At 45.1% G+C, this 14,217-nt stretch overlaps 1 long non-coding RNA gene across 1 annotated transcript in view; it reads left to right on the top strand.

Annotated features, from left to right (window-relative positions):
- Positions 1–14,217, top strand: part of LOC124234744 (uncharacterized) — a 22,735-nt gene extending 8,518 nt beyond the window's left edge. Inside the window, exons 2-4 of the long non-coding RNA XR_006887385.1 lie at positions 5,138–5,225; positions 12,825–12,947; positions 13,075–14,217. This is a non-coding gene — a long non-coding RNA (uncharacterized LOC124234744). The remainder of the gene's footprint in view (positions 1–5,137; positions 5,226–12,824; positions 12,948–13,074) is intronic.

The raw sequence follows: 14,217 nt of genomic DNA, 5'->3' as shown, positions 1-14,217 counted from the left end.
ATCATCATTTATGACTTTACTGAAAATACAGCCATTTTGAATTCTTAACTAAGACCATGGCAAGAAAATATTATCTGTTTAATTAATAATTTTTTCTGTATATTTCTCATAAACCTATTATTGGAAAATTAGTTGTCTTTTTTTGAAATAGTTATCAATTTGCAAAAGCAGAAAATGCAATCAAAATGAAGAATTCAAAATTATAAAATCTCTCTTAATTTATATTTGCAATAAACTTAATCTCCATGTTGTTTGCTATATGAAAACAAAAGAAACCACCATGTATTTGTGGGTTTTTTTTTTTTTTAACTAAAAATAACCGTTTTTACCTTCCCCCGTGTATGATGTCTGGGTTTGACTCTAGCTCACTAGGGGCATGCCTTGAACTTTTCACACTCTTTATCAAGCCCTAATGCTACGAAAAAAGCATTATTCTACTTTGTGCAGAACTAGACCCTGGCTGGCGGGTCAGAGAATGTCACACACACCCAGGACCCTCTGGGGTTACGGCTCAGCGGCCGCCTCAGGATCAGCCAACACGATCACGTCTATGAGATTCAACTTGCTCCCCACATTTAGACTTTAGCACTGTATACCTCATATCATCCTGGCTCATCCATTTTTGACTAAATGTGTAGGTAAAATTTTAGGGTTTTTAATGGTAGGCGTCTACAACTCGTCCGTTGGATCAGCCATGTTTGTGTTGATTACTGAGCGCAACTGTTTCAGTTGGATATTTTAAAATAAGCTCTAACTCTGCAAGGATGTGATTGGAGGAAAGGACGGTGATCCTGTACCAAACAACCCCGGAGAGAAACAGTGTGGGAACACTCCTTTGGCTTCTTAGTGCTTTCTAACTTTTGAAAGAAAGGAAATTTTGCAGCAAGGAGTTCTAAGAAAATTGTAGGGAACAAAAAAAGTAGATGGAGCTCTTCATGGGGGAGGAGAGTGAATCTGTGCTTGCGTAGCTTCCATGATATCTAACTTAAGTCATAAAAGCTGCAGCTGACATGTTCGTTTAGAACCATCCCATGCATTCTGCCGAGGGATGAAACAGCAAGACCTTTTTCTTCCCTTAGCCACTGGTTCTATATTGATTCAGGAGCTATAAAGCAAATTTCCAATTGAGGTCATTTTTTAACTGGAAAGTAAGCACAACTTATATATGTATAAGCATACCTTATATATGTGTATATATATATATACACACACACATACATACATTTCAACAGGTACTGTCACCCATCAGCCTGATGTTAACTTTTTATTAAAGTATAAAGGATCTTAACATTTCTGTGTGTTAACTTTTAATGGATGAGATACATGGCGGTACCAAATGTAAATACTGAGTAAGTAAATAAAAGGCTCAGGCTGAAATGTCTGTGGCTCTCCACTGCTTTAAGTAAATTTACAAATCTGATTATGAAGAATGTTAGCGCTTACCCTTCAGAACAGTCACTTATTAGCCCAGGGTACAATTTTCATCACTCTGTGTACATTTCATCACTAGGTGAGCAATGATGCAGCATTTTTAAATGCATTCGTTTATTTTTAAGCGCATGCCCAACATCTTGACAAACCCTATTTCGTACAAAGTTCAAACGCAGGTAAACCAAGGTTAATTTATACCTGTGAAGTCAGGTGGTTTAAAATGTACTTCGAAGATCCACGTGAGGAATAAGACGTGACGCCCCATTTTGTTGTCTCTGAACTTTGGAATTTTATTCAGACCTCTTGCATTACGTGCAAATAAACAAAAGAGGAGGATGCAAAAGTGAAACCAGTCCTGTGGCTGCTGTCAGAATTGATATTCATTCCACTGACGATGTGCTTGTTTGACGTATTTTTCTCCTCTTCAAATGTTCTTGTTCCCCGCTCCAGAAATACAGTGAAACGGTGTTAACAGTGTCCACTCACGCTCTCACTCAGGGAGTTCATGCAGAGGACACTCGGCCTGAGCGCCAGCAGCAGGCCGGCCCCCTTCCTGCACCTCACCCCCCCACAAATGCCACCTTCCCTGTTCGTTCCTGCTTCCTGGGCGAGGGGGTCTGGGATTCCAGCCTTAATGGTCCAAGCTCTCCTAGTCTTGGCTGCAGGGGCTTAACTAAACCTACTTTTACTGACCACCTGTTTAATAGGCAAAGCTGCTAGAAATAACCATGTGGTCGTTATTTACTGCTTGTCTCTCCATCTGCCACTATAGGAATCATTTCTTATGGATAAGGAAATCATAGAGCCAGGCAGAACTTCTGGGGTCAATTAATTCCGTACCCTCATTTTACAAACCAAAAAAAAAAAGCAACCTTGCAGTATAAGCAAATAGAAAAAAACTCCAGTTGTTGGTGAAAGGCTGTCAACGTAATTCTTTGTATCCAGGAATCAGTTTATTTAACGGGTTTAAATTTAAAGAATTTTAAAAATTCTCTTCACTATCTGGGTAGATAAAGGAACAATATCTTTTATTATATATTGTCTATTTTAGTGTAATATGTGTAATTGTCTTAACTGAATATCCTTTCTATTCTGACAATATTGCAAAATTTAAAAATCTAAAATTCAGAATTCCAAGAAAAAAAGTGCTGCACCTCTTTACGGTTATGGAACTTGTACCATGACATTTCAGAGGGTTTAGGTGTAAAACTTTCTATAGTTTTCTTCAGATTTATAATTTTAAATGGCCTTTTTATAGTTGAGTTTTCTATACTCGTTTGTCAAGTAAGCAGGCAGATGTTTTGCCTTTTTTTAAAAAGTACAATAATAAGTACGTCCACTGCCCTGACTTCATCAGCTACAGAAAATACTCATGGCTCACCGGGTTGGAAGGTGATTCACCTGAAGCTTTGTTCCCGAATTAGTAACGTGGCAGCATCTCATTTAGCAAGTGGCGCTTCCCACCAATTAAATTGAAAAAAGTCTCTCGCTCTTATTCAGATACAAACTCAGGCTTGTCAGAGGAAAATGAAACCATCGCTAACAGCTGTTTATTTCTCTGTCAGGTTCATGCCTACGACAGAGTGATTTTTCCCCAGGTGAATTACTCCCTCACATTGGCATGGCAATGACTAATAAAGTATTTGTAAAAACTCCTTAAGTGTGTGGTCCCCATTCCCACAGTGTGTCACTGCTGCCGCCAAGTGACAGGTCTGAAAAAATCAGCAAATCTAAAACAATTAGAGCGTCAATTCCTGTGTGCAAAACCCAGGCTCCTGCTACCTCCTAGACAAAGATACTGTCTTCTTATGTGATGAGAACGAAGATGCTCTCGAAATCACACTTGACCCGTGTGCGTGTCCCTCCGAAAGCAGGCTTCTGAGAAACAAATGGCACAGGGGATTAAGAAAATAATTTCTTTCCCTGAACGAATAAATCTAAGTTTAGGGTTGAGGGAGTTTTTAGCTTAGTTTGGTTAGTTTTCCACAATCACACACAAAATCATACTGTGCTGGAGGAAGGGAAATTCTCTGTCTTAAAAATCCATTGGGCACACCAAAAACTTGTAACTCTCGGAACCCGCAAGTACTTGGGGACATATGCAAAGACTGTTCTCTTGAGCAACCTCCTTCTTGAACTGGGCTAAGAGCTTTTCAATTGCTGTGACATTTTCAGCCAGAGAAGTAGTAGTTGTTGCAGAGCAATGTTTTACAGGCAATTACTTTATATGATCAATGGAGCAATTCCCCTTCCAGAAAGGAACCAAAGCGATCAAGTTAAATCATTAAAGAGAGAAAGGGAGAGCGGCAGAAAGGATTCATCTCATTAGCAGTTGCCAGTGCTGCAGGCTTCGCGGTGGCGCACAATGTCACTGGCCCTTTAAGACAATGGCTGTGCTCCCTCCACCACCACCACCCCCTCCCCTGTAGCTGTTGACAGGTCTGAACCTCCCTAGCAGCCCATTGTGGCCGCAGTAGGAGGCACCTGCAGAAAATGTGCCAAAACCAGGCAGGGAGCAAGAGCTTTTCAATAAGCTCCCCAGCTGGAGAGGAGAAGCAACGCTAAACAACCAGGCGCGGAGCGGGCATGTGATGGGAAAAGGGGTCAAAACCAGACACCTCCTATCGGCTTTCTGAGCACTGTTCGGTTCAATTTACTGACATCTTCTAGCTGGCTTTTCTCTATTTGCTTAATATGCTGAGGTATTTAGCTTAAAAGCACTAAATGCTCCATCACGATGAGCTGCTCTCTCCCTTTCCCATTTACTGTTATTAAGGACGGTTTTCTAGTATTTTTCCTCTCTTTCTGCCCCAAACTAAGATTGTTTTCTTTGCTTCTCTCTCATGACTGCTTAGAGGCATTCTCCGCCACACGCCGCTTGCTTGATTTAACTCATCTTTAATTCAGGGACCAGTAAAGCTCTCCAAATTCAGGATCTGTGCTGCCTTCCTAAAGCGCACATTCCAGCTGCTATAAGCACAGGTCTGGAAGCTGCATTGCATTTCAATGCACTAAACATTTATTGTGCATCTACTGTGTACCCACCACTGTTCTCAGGGCTTCCGGAAATCTGGAGATGGACAAGACGTGCCTCGCCTCGCTACCGTTTAGGATCCAGCAGAGAGGCTAAATAGCTGCTATAACCATGGGTTTTAGGAATTTGTTTTGCACCCATGCACTTTTCTTTGTAGTACTTACAGCTCTTTTGAGAATAAGCAGGCATGGAGGCGGGGTGGGGCGTGTGCCAGAGTGTGCTGGTGGTGTAGTGGCTTTGTCCAGCGTGCCTTGGGAAGCAAGAGGGCAGATTCCCAATTTCGTCTGTCCAAGATAGAGGATGGATGAGAACCTGGCATAGCTCCTCAATTTTGGCCGCTCTTATTGGGCCGTAACTCCTTACCTGTAGCAGCACTTTCCAGTTCTCATGATATCTCCACCTATTTTTTTCTCTCTTGAAGTAGTAAGGCATTATCTCTGTCTTACAGATGAAAACATCTGAGAGTCAGGGCAAAGCACCTTGCCCAGGGCCACACAACGAGTAGGTGGTAAGTGCAAAGGCCGCCAGGAACCCGGTCCCTCTGTCGCCCACCTGAACCTCTGCTTCCCTTCCTCCCAAACCGTGAGCTGGCACGGGCGTGCGATTTGAGAGCAGCGTGGAAACGGACAAAATGAGCTTTTCCCAGTGAAACTCTTTTCCCCTCTCCTGCAGATGGAGAGTGTCGGCGTGTATGGATTCTGTGGGTGTACAGCAAAGAACAAGATGAAGTGTGATTCGAGGTGGGAAGTAACCGCCACAGGTAGGAAATGAACTAATTTGTGTAAGTATCAAACCAGTGCCTGAAGTACTTACCCCTAGAACTTCCTTCCTTTAGAGAGGGACTAGGTACCTTTAGATTTACGCACACGTAAGATACTTGCTGACCCGCTGCAGAACGTCTGCTTGTTCAAAATGCCAACAAGTGGTAAGAGGTGCAAGAGAAGGAGTATTTGAGAGGCACCCTTGAGTCAGGAAATGAAATTGTTTCCCACATACCCAAAGCCCGAATGGTCACTGTCCACACTCACAAGCACCGAGCGGGACCCGGTCTAGCCTGCTGGGCACACGCTCGTTCCCCGCTCTGCCAGCCCTGGGCACTTCTATCTGTTGGACCCGTACTAAGGCAGGAAGAGATGGTCTCTCCGCTCCTCTGAGCCTGTTTATGCTTTAACATGTCTCTCCTCTCAGAAGACTGGTCCTCTTCCTTCTTCCCTAGTGCCTCCCTCCAATTCTGGAGAAAACAAGCGGACTATTCATGTAAAAAGAGAAAGAGTGAGCCGGGAGGGGGGAGATGCCACCGACAGACTCCATTGAAAGCCACTGGCTGTTCATTTACATTCACACTTTTAAAAAATGTTAACTAATGATGTTAAATGGTTTGCCAAAGGTCCTGGCAGGTCAGTTGTAGAAGTGTCATTTCTGCCTAATTAGGGCTCTTGTGGCTGCCCGGGGCCTCCCAGTGCAACTGGTGACAAGCCGAGAGCTGACAGCTTCAATTGGTGCCAATAGGAAGGTTGGACCGGTCATGTTTTCCAACTCAGCCAGGTGTTTGCTGAATGGGGGAGGGGGCCTGGTGAGATCTGAGCGCTTCTATGAGCCTTGTTCTTTCACTGCTCCCCCCAAGTCCTTCCCCTCTGCCTGTCTTGTCTTGTGTCAAGGTCAAGAATGGGCTTTGCTAAATCAGCAATTTGGGTTAATCTCTGGGAGGTCATTAGCAATCCTCGGCCCAGACATTTCAAATGGTCTCAGCCTCCAGATGCTAGATTTTTCTCCCTAAAAATTGGAGAGTCAGAAAAGAAAAGGAAAGTTTTAGGTGGAAAACAATAGCAGGAAGAAAACAAAACAAAACAAAAAAGATGCAGAAAACTGCATAGCCATCAGAGTGTTCAACTTCTGAAGGCATTCATAATAATAAAATGGCTTGCAGAGAAAACAGCTAAAGCATCCTGATCAATGCTTTAAATATTTTAAAGCGGAAAAGACAATAATGAAAAGAAATCCTATAATACTCAATTGGGCATAAGAGTACCTGTCACATAGTAGATGCTCAATAAATAATTTATTGTTTGATTTGATTTTTCAGGAGAAAAATTATTGTCTGAGAAACAATGAGTGATTGAGAGAGATCCTGCTGTTTTTCTTTCTTTTTTTTTTTGGCTTTTTTCTCCCCAAATCCCTCTAGTACATAGTTGTATATTTTGGTTGTGGGTCCTTCTAGTTGTGGCATGTGGGACGCCACCTCAACATGGCCTGGTGAACGGTGCCATGTCCTCACCCAGGATCTGAACCGGTGAAACCCTGGGCCGCCGAAGTGGAGCGTGTGAACTTAACCACTCGGCCCACGGGGCTGGCCCCAATCCTGCTGTTTTCCTTGCTTACTTTAATTATTTCTACAACACTGAATTTCTCAGTGGATCATAAAATACTTGCTAAGTTGGAGTATCACATGATGGGTTGATATGATTATTTTATTTTTTGTTTTGTTTTGGTTTTTTTACTTTCTTTCTGTTCTTTTTTTTTTTAAAACAACTTAAAGAAGCAAAATACCACTGGTGCTGAGGAGCCCCAGGCTGCAGCAGCTACAACACAAAGGGGCAGTCCCACTGCAGTGAGGGGACATCTGTGTCCAGAATTTGGATTTGACACACTGGCAGATCCCGTGGGGGTGCCGGCACCCTCTGTTTGTGCCTGAATTGAACATACCAGCACTTGAGCACACATAAACACGTGTGCATGTACTGAGATGTTAGCAGGTCCATTAAACGAGACACGTCAGGATTAATAGATGGGCGTTTAGGGGTAATGTATTAAGTTAAAAGGGAAAAATTAGCTGAAAAAAAATGTTCGTTTTATGAAAATCTAAGACCAGACCCAAAGCTCACAGCTCTGGGAAGAAGAAAGGAGACTAAAGCGATGGGTATCTGAAACTTTAAGTTTCCGGCTTCCTTTCCTCACCCAGTGGCCCCTTTCCCAACTGCTGCCTCTGTTTTCTCTAATGTGGGACAATGAAAATTGAGGCCAGAAAACTCGACTGTTCATCTCTGTTGATTTTATCAAAGGAGTGTTATGAAGACTAAATGAGACAGCCTATGGAAGCACACCTAGGACAGTACCTGGCACCCAGGTGCCCCATAGCAGCAGATTCTGGTCCTGTTTCCTGAATCCTTCCTTGGTGGAGACCATGTGCTGTTCTGTGGTGTCAAGTTATTTTCTCAATACCCAGGACATATTGGAACAAAGAGCATCGGTAGAATGGACTCATAGGCTGACCTCATGTATGATGAGTGAGCAAATGAATCTAGACGTACTCAACCAGTTTAGTTGCCTGTCTCAGACTTTCCCTCCAGGGACCTCCATTGTCACTAAATTCCCTTAAAAGATCCTCTTTGCCTTTTTGTCCATCCCTCTCCCGCCAGAACACGTGCTCTTTTTCCTCTTCTTCGGTGACCTTCTGTGTTACTCATGCTGCTTTTATCCTGGGGTATGATTTGGCTTCTAGTTCCGGTCCTAACTCCCATCTAGGTTCCCAAATGTACCCCCCGTCTCCACAACCTGATCTGCAAGGCTGCCATTGCTGTTGCCCGCAAACGAACGTTGAGGGTGGGTGATTGCCTTCTGGCTCTTATGAATGCTAAGAAGTGGCCACTTACTCTTGTTGCAGTTAGGCAGATGAATATTTCACAGTCATTCTGTACGATATTGGCGGTAAGAAAACCTTCTGCAGCAGCTAAATCAGCGTGGAAAAATAAGCCAATTGGGTACTAAAATGGAAACCAACAAACACACACTTTTGAAGGCTGGTGAACAGAGGGAAGAAGGTGTGAATTACAGTAAGCCCTCTGTTTTGTGGCGTTAATATATTCCAGCAGTATTCGTGACAACCACTCATCACACTAATGACCCTGGAAAGGTGAAATTATCTTCAGTTGGATTTTACCTAAACCTTTCTGAAAGGCAAATCTGATTTCATTTCTCCGTTGTTTAAGGCTTTTTGGTGGTCTTTTCAGATCTGGCTTTGGCTTCTCTTTGACCTTGAACCCTTACTCTGTGCTGATCTGCTGGCAGTTCTCTGGACATGCCAGGAGGTTTTATGCCTCAGGGCCTTTGAACAAACTCTTTTTTATCCTTGGAATGCCTTTTCTCCCTATTGTTCTCCTGACAAATACCTACTCCTTATGCCACCTCCCCACTGAAGCTTCTCTGGTTAGACTGAACTTTCTCTTTCAGTGTCCCCTACAGAACCTCATATTCTTGTCAATAAAAATAATAATTGTAATAATAAAACTTCCCTTTTATTGAGCGTCTCTTGTGTGCCAGGAAGTGTATGTACCTTCGCTTGTTCTGCCGTTTAATCCTGGCTGCCCTGTGGAGAAGGTGCTGTTGTAGATACTCATTTTCCTGATGGAGACACTGAGGCATGAATTGCATGTTCGAGGTCACCCAGCTTGAAAGTGGTGGAGGAGGACGTGAGCCAGCCAGAGCCACTCAAGCACACGGCCACCCTCAGTCTAGAGCCACCAGACCACGCTGCTGCCATGCGAGTGGCCGCCATGCTGGTCGAGATGGGTGTTTGTTTCACTCTTGTCTCCCCTTGAGATGGCGAGCTCCTGGAGCTTGGTGACACTGTTAGATAGTTTTGTGTTCCAGCGCTTAGCATAGCGCCAGCACGTGACAGAGACTCCCCGTGGTGGTTAAATTTAATAAAGTTGCATGGAATTGAACTGCACTACATATTTATGTGAACATATACATATATATTCTCTCTTTCCCTGCCTCTCTCACTCTCTTTATAAATACGCATATTTCATACACATAAATACGTGCACCCACATATTTTATATACATACATATATAGTTGTATACGCATATATGTATACATAGTGTATATAAATTAACAGGCATATATACATATATAAAGAGAGTAAGGGGGGGCAGAGGATCGGTCACATCTGTAGGAATGTACATGCGTTACATGGTCTCTGACTTTGAAGGGTGCGTTTGCAGTCTGCATTAATGTAGCTTCCTTGTGGCAAGGATGAGACAGCGTGCACCTGGCCCAGATGTTCCGAAAGACAGACCTCAAAGTTCTAACGTTCCGCCCTGGATGTCATGTCATGTTTAAGTCAGGATGGTCATTAGAAGAGGAGGATGCCTAGGTGGAAGAGCATTTTTGAGTTTTTCCCTATGCATTATCTCGGGTATAGAGACGACAAGGTCTACTTTGTCCAAACGTATTTCCTCATCATTCAGTCTTCTTTTTTTTCTATTGGCCCTTAGCTAACATCTGTTGCCAATCTTCTTTTTTGTTTTTTTTCTTCTTCTTCTCCCCAAAGCCCCAGAACCTAGCTGTATATTCTAGCTGTGGGTCCCTCTGGTTGTGCTGTGTGGGACGCCACCTCAGTGTGGCAGGATGAGCGGTGCTAGGTCCAATCCAAACCAGCGAAACCATGGACCGCTGAAGCAGAGAGCATGAACTTAACCCCTCGGCCACGGGGCCAGCCCCTCCGTCAGTCTTCTTGAGCCTGAGCTTGTCGTTGATGGTGAGCGTGGGTTTCGTCCTCTGCCACAGCGCCCGCAGCGCCCTCCTGTGATGTGCCGTGCATTATGTGAAAGGGCAGAACTGACCGATGACGCCGCATGGAGAAGAGCCTTAGCACAAACCCAGAGCTTTGCTAGAGCTCAGAGGCACCCGTGAGATCTGGAGAGCTGGGTGAAGGTTCAGTCATAGCCAATTCAAGGGCAAAACCTCTCTCATTTACCCTTTGGATTCTCTGCTCATGCGATTGCTTACGGGGGGGAAAAGTTCATGTGTCATTTATGTCCAAGTGCCCTTTTGACGTTGAGCGGGTTACATTTATTTTAACCTATATGAGCATGAAATCCTTGTTGTAAAATCAGATTCTAAAACTTGACACACTGTCAGGTTCGTACTGATTTTTCTAAAGTAGATCCGTGGCCTGGGTGGGCCCTCCCCGCCTGTCCTGTTGCCCCTCTTCCTGCCGCTGACCAGGCTGCTGCTTGCTCCGTCTTGGCTCCTTTGCTCCTCTTCTAGACCCCTTCCACCCATCTGAGAACAGCGTAGGCCCCTGGGATCTGAGCCTTTCCTGCTTTGCTGTGCCATTGACCCCTCCAAACTTCTCTCTCAAAATGGGAAATGCTGGCAGGGTGTGCAGGCGTGGACAGAAACATGGTAAAAGTTAAGACAGTTGTTTCTCATGCTTTTTCACCAAATTAGTCCAAACTGCAGGGCTGAATCAGCGGGGGCTTCTGCACGAATGGAATGTCTTTGAAGTCGTCTGTTTTATTTTCTAAATATTTGCCAAGTTTTAAGTGTTCTTCCATAAAAAATAGGAATTTGCACTTATATATAAAAATAATTTTCTAAATTATACCTTTGAGTGGCCTTGGGGCGGGGCCGGCTCGGACGTCTGACCTCTGCCGTCGCACAGGGCCCGGCACTCAGTTTAATGCTGTGCTGTCACCTTCTTGAAATTCTTAATAACTTGGACAAGGGGTCCTGCGTTTTCATTTTGTGTAAGGTCCCGTGAACTGTGTAGGTGGTTCTGCCTTTGGGGTCACGCAACTCCTCTGACTGGGAAGCCTGGAGGTACAGCGTTAAGATCTTCCTGTGGGTTTGTCTGTTCCGGCCTACCCAGGGAGCCTGGGAGCCCGGATGCTCTTTAAGGAAGGAGTCCTGGGCTGAAGACCATGGATGGTCAGGCAGGGCTGGGGGCCCTGAATGCCAGCTTTGCCCAGGATCAGCCACACCCAGCAGTGTGGTTAATGTCTGTCTACAAAGGTCAGGGAGTGCTCAGTCCTGCTATAATCCACATTCAGTACTTGAGAGAGCCCTGTTTTCTACCTGGAACTGCCAAGTCATTTGACCAAAAATTTCTGCTCCTTTGAAATCTTCGGAAAAAATCCCCAATAAAACACACCAAATTTGGAAATGAACTTTCCCTTTTTAAATGTATATACACTAAGTTCTTATTCTGGCTCTTCATTTTATTTCCTTTCACTTTTCTAACTTCCTGTCTTATTCCAAAAGGGACTTTCAGACATACATATAATAAAATAATAAGAATGACACATCTGGGAAACAGGACTGAAAGAGACACAGGGCAAAGCCCAGGGGCAGGTGAGTTCACAAGTGGGTAGCATGAGGTCTGTGAATTTTCAAAGATGAGCCACAAATGTGTCTCGCAGCCTCGTAACAGCAGAACAAAAATGCATGGTCAGCTACAAGGAGGTGGGAGGAGGAGAGCGGGGTGGGGAGCAGGCCCCCCAGCTTGGCCTCTGCTGCTCCTCCGCTGTGGGATTTAGAGATGTCTTGGGAATATGAGCTGGGCTTTCCAGGAAGCTGTTTGCATCAGGGACCAATCGTCTCCCAGGAAGTTCCAAGATAGTCCAGAGAGAAGCTTCGTTTGGAGGAGAGGGTAATTCTGAATACTTCATGCTGTCTTGTCACTCAGTCTGTCCCTCATCTGCCTACAGACTGACTGGGGCTTGAGCAAAGGACAATCAAAAGCTCCTAGTTCCCACACTTGCCTTCCGCTCTGTGAGTGTGGTGGGAGCCGGGCCAGCTCCCTGTGGCGTTGACTTGGGCAGTAGGGCCAGCGACGTGACGGCAACGGCAGCAGAGGCGGTGAGCCCGGCGCTGGCAGTGTTGGTGGCACTCGCACGGTGGCAGTGGCACCAGCACTGGCGGTGGCGGTGGCACCAGCACTGGCGGCGCCTATACCAGCAGAACAGCGGGAGGTGGCACCACCCCTTCGAAGTGGACACAGCAACATTGCAGCGGCTGCAGGGGCCAGGCAGCTTCAGTGAGTGTGGGTGGCAGGTGGCTGGAAGTGGCCGAGAGTGGGCTCTGCAACTGGCTTTACAGATGACAGAAGCCTGGACCACAGGAGACAGCAGAGAGGTCCATCCAAGGAGGTATTCGAGGCTCCGCTTGAAGAAGACTCCTCCAAGAGCTGATGGGAGTTGGAGCCAAAGAAATGCTCTTTATGGTGTTAAAATGACCCCATGTTTAGCCTTAGGATAAAATGTCCCAGGAAGGGATGAATGACGTAAGATTTAGAGCATTTGTAACGTAAGAAGCAACCAGCTAGTTAAGAGAAGCTCAGTTTTTCCTAGTGTGGGCAGTTGACCACGTATTTCATTCATTCGTTTGTTCTGCGACTCATTCAACAAACATCAGTGGAACCTTTGCTGGAGTCTGAAGTGGGGTGACTGGGGTCTGTATCTGGCTCTGCCATTTGCTGTGATCTTGAGAAAGTTACAGGATTTCTCTAAATCCCAGTGACCCTGTCTGTGATGTGAACTGTGAATAATAAGCGTCCCCCTCTCTGGGTTTTAGGACACTCAAACACACGTGAAGTGTTCAGCACAGTGCCTGGCACAGATTAAGCATCGCTCAGTGTGAGCCGTGATGAAAGGTTATGAGACGTGCGAAGATTCACATAATCCCACGTTAGCTAAGGTTTGTCCACGTACCTAAATGCTCCATAGCCAACGTCCAGAAGGGGAGGCTTTGTTAACTGTGGCTGTCGCTTGGTAGAGAGATTCTGGGTGACTTGATTTAATGACTTTTGTTATCTGTCTTTTAGGATTTTTCCAGAGTACATGAACTATTTATGGGATTTTAAAACAGAAGTGGAAGAAATCCCATGTGACCATCTCTCTGGTGCTTTACTCTGCTCCCTGACACTTCTGTCCCCCACGTGCTGGGACAGTTGCAATGAAGGGAGGCACAGGAGCCCTCAAGGCAGCTTATTGCATCTGTTGGCAGCTCTGATTCTCAGAAAGTTCTTCCTTAGACTGTCTGCTTATAGTTTCTGACAGTTACATTTTGTTTGTCTATTCATTCAACCAACACTTATTAAGCACCTCCTATATACCAGGCCCTGTGATAAATTTTGGGGAGACAGCAGTGAAGGGAAGCTGGCAGGGTCCCTTCATGGAGCTAGTAATTTAGTGAGGTCCTCAGACTGTAACCCAAGAATTAGACAAATATATCATCACAAATTGGAGTGCGCTGGAGGCTATGAGCATGCACAGCAGAGATGAGGGGGCAGTGTCCCTGGGAGGTGACAGTGAAACGAGCAGTGAAGGATGTGTAGGAGATATTGGGGGTGTGGGGCGGGCGGGGGAGCAGGCCTGACGGAGGAGCAGGGTCTGCTGCGGGGCCGCACGGGGCATCTGATTCCCTTTCCATGTGTGAGCCCTTCAAATATCTGCGGTTGGCTCCTTCCCCGGAGTCCTTCTGTTTTACTCCCAGTCTCTTCAGTTTGTCTTCCTGTGAAGAGATTTTACAGCCTTTCGTCTTTCTGAGATCGAGTTTGTTTTCGATACCCCCCTTTTATAATAATTTTATTGAGCTGTAATTCACACACCATACAGTTCACCCATTTGAAGTGTACAATTCAATAATTTTTATTGTATCACAGAATTGTGTAGCCATCACCAAATCAACTTCAAAGCATTTTCATCACCCCAAAAGGAAACTCCTATACCCATTAGCTCACTCTCCATTTCCCCCCAAAACCCCAGCCCTGGGAAACCACTGATTGCTTTCCGTCACTATAGAACTGCCTATTCTGGACACTTCATAGAAATGGAGTCATAGTCTGTGGGCTTTTGTAACTGCTCCTTTCATTTAGCACCATGTTTTTAAGGTTCATCCGTGTGGTAGCATGTATCAGCACTTCACTGCTTTTTACTGCTGGATGATATTCCATTGTACGCATGTG

The sequence above is a fragment of the Equus quagga genome, chromosome 2 (genome assembly GCF_021613505.1).
Source record: "Equus quagga isolate Etosha38 chromosome 2, UCLA_HA_Equagga_1.0, whole genome shotgun sequence".
NCBI lineage: Eukaryota > Metazoa > Chordata > Mammalia > Perissodactyla > Equidae > Equus > Equus quagga.
This window is presented reverse-complemented; position numbering and strand designations above follow the sequence as displayed.